Below are 9834 nucleotides of genomic sequence, written 5' to 3'. Positions count from 1 at the left end.
TTCTGCTTCGCTGTTGCTGACAGCTTATTTTTACCTGCTCAGTTGGCGTTACAGCCAAAATAATGACTAACCGCATCCTTTCCAACGTGCATATGAACTCACCTCTTCGTCCTCTTCAAGACCAAGAGAAGATAACTGGAACATTCATCATCAGATGACCTTTCAGAGCTTAACCACCATATCGAGGACAGATAAACATGGGTAGTTAAGGAAGTCATCAAAGCAGTTTAACAAAACACTGACAATTAACAGTTAGTAGCATCCAGAAATAATTCATCTTTCTGCCTTAAAAGCACCACAAATGAAACACAAACACCTATAAAAGGAATTTCAAGGGCATCCCATAGGCCAAATATGCCCTGCTAATGAGTCTAAGCTATGAATGGTGTGTATTCTTTAGAAAAGCAGTGTGAAGTCAAAGTGAAGCCTCACCTTGAGCTAGCTAGCTGAGCTATATCTTGTTTTTAGATTTTAGCTCTTAAGTCTCTAAAGAAAGGCATGTATCTGAGGTTTCACATGCTTATCTAACACACTGCTCTAATAACAGAGTTAACACTGCCACAGAGCCTTGCTGCTAATTTGTGGTCATTTACTGACACCATAGACTGTGGGGGATTTTCCGGCAGAAAACGAGATAGTGAGAAGAACATCTGTGCACTCCAGTGTGATCTAAATGGTCAAAGTCTTTCTTGTAACTCAATCTTGGCCGCAGTGCTTTACCAAAGGTAAAGACGAACTTATTTTCACTTTGATCTTAATCTCTTCATCATTATTGTTTATTCTTGTTTGCCACATTTCTAAGTATCGTGAGTTTTAGTTCCTCGTTTATCAGTTTACGGTTATTTTCATGAATATTCTGCGTTAAGCTTATTTTGTACAGTCTGTTGTTGTTGTTTTCTTATTCTTTCCATTAGTTTTCTCTGTGACAGGTTTGCATGTTTCAGTCTGTCATCCCTGATTTGTTCACATTGTGTTCCCCAGCCTCATCACATTTTGTATTTATTTTCTCTCTCTCTCCCTTGTCCTTTGTTGAGTTGCCCAACATACTTGTGTGCCTTCATAGTGTTTCCGCTCCTTGAGTTAGCTGTATATGTATTACTTGTGGCTTCTGGTTATTTGTTTCCCCTAGCGTTCCTTCCTGCTTTCGGACCATGTAAGCCTTTGCACTATTTAGCATTAAATACCCCCCCTCCCAGATTTTTTTTAGACTAGGACACGCTGCAGGCACAGCTCAGAATCCCACTGAGTTTCATTATAGTCTTTGATGTTTACGCTGAAGCACTTGAAAGATTCACAAAGCCATCATGTCTGATAAAATGCCATATTATATGTGTTATTTTCTGTGGAGAAAATGAGAATGAGAGGAGTACGTGGGTAGAAATTGATGTTCAGTATTTTCTCTTATTAGCAGGACCTTCTAAAGCAGCAACGCTGGCATCCATCTCTGTCATTGTTTTACTGGTGATTCTCTGCTCTTTGGGCATCATCGCCTTAATGTATCAAAGGTATAAGAAAATGTTTGGATAACAGCGAGCTTGCATGAATTTTGTCATGCACCCATCACGTTACAGTTAATTGTTTTTTAATCAATCTCATTGCCATTTCTCCCTTTTGTAACTCAGGAAGTCAAAAAAGCACATCCCAGTGCAGACGCCAGATGAAGTAAAACCCATGAATCCTGGCCCATCTGAAGTGGACTCGTAGATACTGTAGTACCCTGTGGCTTTCCCACTGACTCTTACCCTCACATAGAACTGGACTCTGGTCAGATGGTGTTTGTCACAGCCTAATAACTTCCAACAACACCATTCCCAAATCATCAGGGCTATCTTGCTATTATTTTAGTTGTTTATATAGCCTAAGAAGCTTAATAAAAAATAAATAAATAAAAAAAGACTACTCAGTTGTGATAGGTTTGTAGCTTGAACCCATCCGCTGGAACGTTGAAGACAATATAATTACACTGCAAAGCAAGACACAAGTAGGCAAGCTTCTTCATGTTTCTCGTGCACGGGAGAGAACCGGACAGGCACCGTTCCTTCGCTTGACCCCAGTTGCTCTCGTCCGTTCTCCCGTACCACTGTTCTTTTATTGAGGTTACATGAATATGCATAAGTTCATTAACATATGACGTCTACATACACACACACAGGCAAGGTACTCTTTGTGTGTGTGTGTGTGTGTGTGTGTGTGTGTGTGTGTGTGTGTGTGGACTGCTGATCAAAGGGTCAAACATCCTTGGTCAGGAAGAGGGTAGCCTCCCCCTCACCCTAGATGGTTCATCCTAGATAACACGGTGAGGAAGTCCTGCAGTTCATCTAAACAAAGAGCACTTAGACTAGAACAGACGCAACTACGTTAATCCTACCATAAAACAATAAGACACGGTATGACCTCTCATGCTCCCAAAGTGCTGTCTAATACACACAAAGTTTGCAGACTATCAAGGATCAAAACCTCTACCAATCTACAACTAATTACAAAACTCTAAGCATATATAAGTAAATATTTCTAAGCATAAATGACAATCAACAATACAAATTTAACAAGTTGTTTCTGTCCTAGCAGCAGTTTGCTTCTTTTATGTAATAAAAATAAACATAATTAACTCTGTTAAGGCATAATTTTTCTTTTTTTCTTCTTCTTCTGTTTCAACTTATAGTGAAGTTGTTTTACTTAATTCAGCCGCTAAATTGGAGCATTCTTACTTGAGAATGATTAAGTGGTGTTTTAGTGTTTTATCTTCACTACCACCTTGTTAAAGGTACTTCATTCAATTGTTTTTACAAACTAAACTTTCCAGTATCAGATTAAAATCCCAGAGTTTTAGTAAACAGCATCACTTCAGTTGTTATTGTAGTGTGTATTGTGATACATGGAATTAGTAAAGGAGAGAAAGAGTATGAAGATCTTCATCCTGGCAGAGATGAAGACAATCAGATATTCAAGAAAAGGAGATCTGCTAGAAGGACAGCTGTATGGGTATACAGAGGTGTTAAACCACCAAGAGAGAACTGAAAAAGGATTTTTGAAATCAGTGACATTTTGACAGTAATGAATTCAAAAGCATGGGCCTTCTTCACAGTGTGTATGCACAAAACTATGCAAGAAGGAAATTGTCAGTATTTAATTACCTGGGTTTGTTTATGCTCTGCAAACAGACTTGGAATGGGGCCAGAATCCTCTCACTCATGATGAAATAAAGTAAAAACTGTTTTGTTTTCGAAAACCATTGTTGTCGTGCCTTATGCACAGAAATTCTCCCTTTTTGTTTGTTTGTTTTAGCCATTAATGCTGCTGTCTTAAAACATTGTTCTCCACAATACACCTCGAGCTAAATATATTTCTGTTTCCACCCATTTAACTGGCACGCCCAATGCTTTAGAGCATAGGTGGGGAAACTCCAGGCCTCAAGGGCTGGTATCCTGTAGGTTTTAGATGTGTCCTTGATCCAGCACAGCTGATTTAAATGGCTAAATGACCTCCTCAACATGTCTTGAAGTTCTCCAGAGGCCTGGTAATCAACTAATCATGTGATTGAGGTGTGTTGACCCAGGGTGATATCTAAGACCTGCAGGACACCGGCCCTCAAAGCCTGGAGTTGCCCAGCCCTGCTTAAGAATAATTCTGAATGAACAATGAACCGTGGTAAGAAATTGTTCGATGCGCACGTTGCAATGCGTAATTCTGCCTGTGAACCCAGCTGATACCTTAGTTCAATCCAGCTTACGTTTTATGTCAACCTTTCGCTTTACATGAATAGGCTACAAGCCCCTTTATCTTTACATCTTTATCTTTACAAGCCCCTTTATATTTATCTTCTGTCCCGTGTAGAGGACACTAGGTCTTCCTTGATAACAGAATGATGTGATATGATTATGCTGTTTTGATTTTTGTGTGGATTTCTTTTTAAATGTATTTTCATTTCATGAGCACTACAACAGTTAGATGAACACATCTGAATGCTGAAACGTTTTTTAAGCAAATAACTTCCCATAGTGAAGCCTTTTGATTCAAAAAAGAAGTTGAGAGCTCAGAGGGAGACATCCTAGCGTCAGAGTAGCCTGGGGGAAAGTGGCTGAAGTGTATTATGGATAGTAAGAATTATTTAAGCTGGAATTTGAAGTTGTGGGAACAAAAACATCAGGTCAGACTTCTCCAAAGGCAGCTGTCCATCCCCTGAATTTCCTCAAAGCAGTTTAAATGGGGATCCAAAAGACGCTTGCTTCCAAACTGGGAGCGCTTTTAGCCTCACGTGTATAGAAGATAATGCGAGGAGAGCAGGGATCTCAAGTCTCAGATGCAAGGAAAGTAAAGGCGGTCCAAAATGGACCAAGTACCTGCTCCAGTGTATACATAAGCCTTATTTATTTATAGTCACAAGATCAAAAATATCCAGATTCTGGTTAGCAAGAAAAACGACCTCAATGACTATGAACGAACATATTTCCACACTATTTATTCTCAAGCTAGTTAAACACTAGATGGGCCTTGGATTTATAACCCTTGATTTATAAGTAGCCCAGGAGAGGTGCTATGGCATCTATTAGAGAAAATATTTTTGTCCCCTCCAAATAATTAATATGTATCAACATTACCAAAACTAAACTTAAATGAAAATGTATCTAACCACAGTCTGTGGTTAGATACAAAAAAGTTTGTTTAAAGAGATCACAGAAGATGGTAGATGCACATTTATTAAACAGTAGCTATATCACAGTTCACACGTCTTTGTCTATGGGAATAACTAATAGCCTTGAATAGAATAGGTAATAGTCATATTGGGGGACCCTCTATCTTAAGCTTTAATTGTTACAGATTTGGCAGCAGTATTTGTACATGTAGAAGTGCTGGTAGTAGAAACACTACATTTATTAAAGAAAGAGTTCATAGCAGTTGTATTAAACAGTGTAAAATAATGCAAAATATCTCGTGTACTTTCAGCTTTTATCACATTAATTCTAAATGTGCAGTAAAGTGCATGAAAGTCTTTTATACCCCACCACCGCTGTCCATGTAAGAGTGCAGAATCAATATCCCAGTATGCTCCAAACCACAGAGACAACCAGGCTTGGAGCGATATTAACACACTTCCATCTGTTATGTGATGCAGAGCAGAAGCATTTTACCATCACAGAGTCAACAACGCCTGGTAAAGCGTTGAGGTAGTAAACATTCATAATGACTGAAGTTTTCAGAGTAAAAAAAGCACACCTGGGCTGAGACATTAGTTTAACCAAACTTGAGGTTTAATCTGAAGTTCTGTTAAGTTTCAATACCAAAATAAGCTAAATTTGTCCCCCTGCTAAGTAAAACTGAGATTAGTCATTTTTTAAGTTTGTTCTTTCATATTTCCTTTGCCTGTCTGTGTGTGGAGCGCTCCTTCTATTTTGTGATTTGTTTATATCTTGATGCTTCTTACAGATAGAAACGCTCCATGTCCAGAAATTCCTCAAAGGAATTTCATTAAAGCACAAATAGATTAATTCAAAATCGCTAGCAATTACAAGGGATTCCACAAGAAAGTGTGGGAGTTCAAAGTTCAGTAAATGCATGCAAATTGAAGGTGTTCAGCTGTGTAACAGGTATAGGTTCGAGTGTAGGCCTATACGTAATCCTTGGGACGAGATCGAAGTGATGTCTCTCTCTTCAGCTAGCACAATGCAACATGAGCATGACATCCAAATACCTACTAATGAGGTGATGAGATAAGAACAGCTTGTACATCATGTAGTCAAGCTTTTATCATTGGCAGCCTCTGTGAAAGCAATGGTCTCCAGATCCAAATCAGATTGGCTGGATATTAATCTTAGTACCATTGATGTTAAGTTAGACTCTTTTTCTCCAATTGATCTTTCTGAGTTAACTTCAATAATTACTTCCTCCAAACCATCAACCTGTCTTTTAGACCCCATTCCTACAAAACTGCTCAAAGAAGTCCTGCCATTAATTAATTCTTCGATCTTAAATATGATCAACCTATCTCTAATAATCGGCTATGTACCACAGGCCTTCAAGCTGGCTGTAGTTAAACCTTTACTCAAAAAGCATCTCTAGACCCAGCAGTCTTAGCTAATTATAGGCCAATCTCCAACCTTCCTTTCATATCAAAAATTCTTGAAAGAGTAGTTGTCAAACAGCTAACAGATCATCTGCAGAGGAATGGTTTATTTGAAGAGTTTCAGTCAGGTTTCAGAGCTCAGCACAGCACAGAAACAGCTTTAGTGAAGGTTACAAATGATCTCCTTATGGCCTCTGACAGTGGACTCATCTCTGTGCTTGTCCTGCTAGACCTTAGTGCAGCGTTCTATACTGTTGACCATAATATCCTATTAGAGCGATTAGAACATGCTGTAGGTATTACAGGTACTGTGCTGCAGTGGTTTGTATCATATCTATCTAATAGACTCCAATTTGTGCATGTAAATGGAGAGTCCTCTTCACACACTGAGGTTAATTATGGAGTTCCACAGGGTTCAGTGCTAGGACCAATTCTGTTTACATTATACATGCTTCCCTTAGGCAGCATCATTAGAAGACATAGCATACATTTTCACTGCTATTCAGATGACACCCAGCTCTATCTGTCAATGATTTCTAGGCGCAGCCAAGTGGCGGAGGGCTTTCGCTTTGGTGGCCTCAGAATCTCATCTCTGATTTTTGCGGATGATGTGGTTCTGTTGGCTTCATCGGGTGAGGGCCTCCAGCTCGCACTGGAACGGTTCGCAGCCGAGTGTGAAGCAGCGGGAATGAGGATCAGCACCTCCAAATCTGAGGCCTGAGAAAAGGGTGGAGTGCCCACTCCGGGTCGGGGATGAGTTCCTGCCCCAAGTGGAGGAGTTCAAGTATCTCGGGGTCTTGTTCGCGAGTGATGGGAGAAGGGAGCCGGAGATCGACAGACGGATTGGGGCTGCAGCTGCAGTAATGCGGACGCTACACTGGTCCGTCGTGGTGAAGAGGGAGCTGAGTGTAAAAGCGAAGCTCTCAATTTACTGGTCGATCTACGTCCCTACCCTCACCTATGGCCACGAGCTGTGGGTAGTGACCGAAAGAACGAGATCGCGGATACAAGCGGCAGAAATGAGCTTCCCCCGAAGGGTGGCTGGCCTCTCCCTTAGAGATAGGGTGAGAAGTTCGGCCATCCGGGAGGGGCTCAGAGTAGAGCCGCTGCTGCTCCACATCGAAAGGAGCCAACTGAGGTGGTTCGGGCATCTGACAAGGATGCCCCCTGGGCGCCTCCTGGGTGAGGTGTTCCAGGCATGTCCCACCGGGAGGAGGCCCCGGGGCAGACCCAGGACACGCTGGAGAGATTATATCTCTCGGCTGGCCTGGGAACACCTTGGTGTTCCCCCGGATAAGCTGGAGGAGGTGGCTGGGGAGAGGGAGGTCTGGGCCTCTTTGCTTAGGCTGCTGCCCCCGCGACCTGGCCCCGGATAAAGCGGATGAGGATGGATGGATGGATGGATGGATGGATAGACGTAGGCTGCCGGGGGATTCCCATGATGCATTGAGTTTTTCCTTTCCAGTCACCTTTCTCACTCACTATGTGTTAACAGACCTCTCTGCATTGAATCATATCTGTTATTAACCTCTGTCTCTCTTCCACAGCATGTCTTTTATCCTGTCTTCCTTCTCTCACCCCAACCGGTCGCAGCAGATGGCCCCGCCCCTCCCTGAGCCTGGTTCTGCTGGAGGTTTCTTCCTGTTAAAAGGGAGTTTTTCCTTCCCACTGTCGCCAAAGTGCTTGCTCATAGGGGGTCATATGATTGTTGGGTTTTTCTCTGTATCTATGAAGCGTCTTGAGGCGACTTTTGTTGTGATTTGGCGCTATATAAATAAAATTGAATTGAAAAATTGAATTGAATCAATTGCACATCTGAAGACACTGAAAATGGAAGTTTTGTCTTGACAGATCTCAAGAATTGCGCAAAGGAAGTTTAACGATGACATTCCTTTGGGTCAAGCATGCCTCTGGTGCTGTAGCATCTGCCCTTTTACAAACTGGGATCAACTTGGTTACACTTTTTTTTTCACATATACGAGGAGCAGAGCTGTTGATTCCGCTATTAGCAGACACGGGGCTGTTACCGTGACGGTACCAAAACCAGATCAAACTGGTATGTTGCCTCTAGGCAAACTCTGGCTTGTGCATAAACATATCTGTGAGTTACACTGATGAAATCATCAAGCGATGGAATTTCTTCCTGCTGAGCTGCATATCTTTAAGAAACATTTGTTCAAACAGCCAGCAGTTGGTTTCTTTATTGAACCAGCCAAATATGTTTATCCCCAAGAAACAGAACGGCATCCTTTGATTTATTTAGCACTTAATTAATCTGAAATGTACCAGACTTTTACATCTAGGAAGTGTCTGGGCTTCTCAAGGTTTTCTTGTCTTTTGTTCTTGCCTTCTCTCACTTCTCTTTTTCCCTTGCTCTAAGGTGGAGGTGATCAGCCTACACTCCTGTTCCTCATCATGTCATGACCTAAAAGCATTTAGGGACAGCTTGTTTAAATTAAGGCTCTCTGATGATAGCTGAAATCTGTGGTGTGTTAAAGTCCTTCTCCTTAGAAAATTCTTCTCGTCAGCTGAAGAGCTCTCTCCTTGTGGATATTATAGGTCATAAGCTAATCAGTAGGTTGGTGGTTTGATCCCTGTGGTCCAGTCTGCATGCCAATCCGTGATTCTGCATAATGAGGCCCTATAAGTGCATTTGAAGCAAAACTTTTTGTAGCCTTGGGATGTTAATTATATTTTTTTAACGTACCTTTGCTTCTTATATCTGCTATATTTTTTTCAGCCAACTATAGGTGTGTTTCTTTGCACGCAATATGTCTGCAAGGGTACTGATTTCCTGTGTTAAAACCACCAAGAGAGATTATAGATTATAGAGATAATTTCAGTTTGCTCAGCGGCACGCCAAAGTTTTCTGTATAAAGTTTAAAAAAAAAAAACAAGGCAAAACATGTTTGTGGCACCACCTGCTCTTCTTCCTGAGAAAATCTAAAGATCGAAATTGAAAGTCTCCTCTTTGTATATATATATATATATCTTTAGTATCACGGAAAATGTTAATATTACAGCAGGTGTTTCCATTTGTAACTGTGACCTTCATATGATGGCAACTAAAAAAAAGTTGTTTGTGCGGTGCTTCAGGTTGATATCCACATCATGACTAAATACGTACCATTACTTTGGGCGTAAGTGCTAGATGTTTAAATAAGGGCTGTCCGACTAAACCAGGGTCATGTAAGTGTCATGTTTTGTCATTTAAATGTTTATGTATGACTTATGTTTATGTATGAAATCCAAAGCTTTCCAGTGGGCCATGTTGGGAGTCTTTGGCAGGCTGGATCTGGCCCCCAAGCCTCATGTTTGACAAGTTGTGTTAAATGTATTGAGTGTGAGCTTACAGCTTTCTTTTTCTGCAAATAAGATCACTGCAGTCTCGTATCTCACAACAAACTTCAGACTGTGGCAGCAGGAAGTGGACACTGATAACACCACTTCCACAGTAACCTCACTTGAAATATGTCAACATTTTGCCGTCATTAAGTAACATTTGCTCTTCCTGTCTTTCTTGTTGTTTTCCATAACTCAAGGAACTTGTACAGCTTTTCAGTTAAGACTAGTGCATGCAAACACATTTGTTCTGTCACCCCACCAGCCATCTGGAAGTTGTTTAACTTCTAAGTTTAAAAACTAAACTTGATGAAACAATACAGAAACTGAAGTTTCCTGTTATAATTATCGGTCATTGCTTTTGAACACAAACCAGATGGGCTTGTAAAGCAAAACAAAATGAGATTACAAACAAGGACCATTCTTAAAAA

Source organism: Rhamphochromis longiceps, linkage group LG17 (assembly GCF_057381845.1).
Source record: "Rhamphochromis longiceps isolate RC_006_pf linkage group LG17, R_longiceps_female_GT1.1, whole genome shotgun sequence".
Taxonomy (NCBI): Eukaryota; Metazoa; Chordata; class Actinopteri; order Cichliformes; family Cichlidae; genus Rhamphochromis; species Rhamphochromis longiceps.
The sequence above is the reverse complement of the archived record's forward strand: the minus strand, read 5'-3'. Positions refer to the sequence as shown.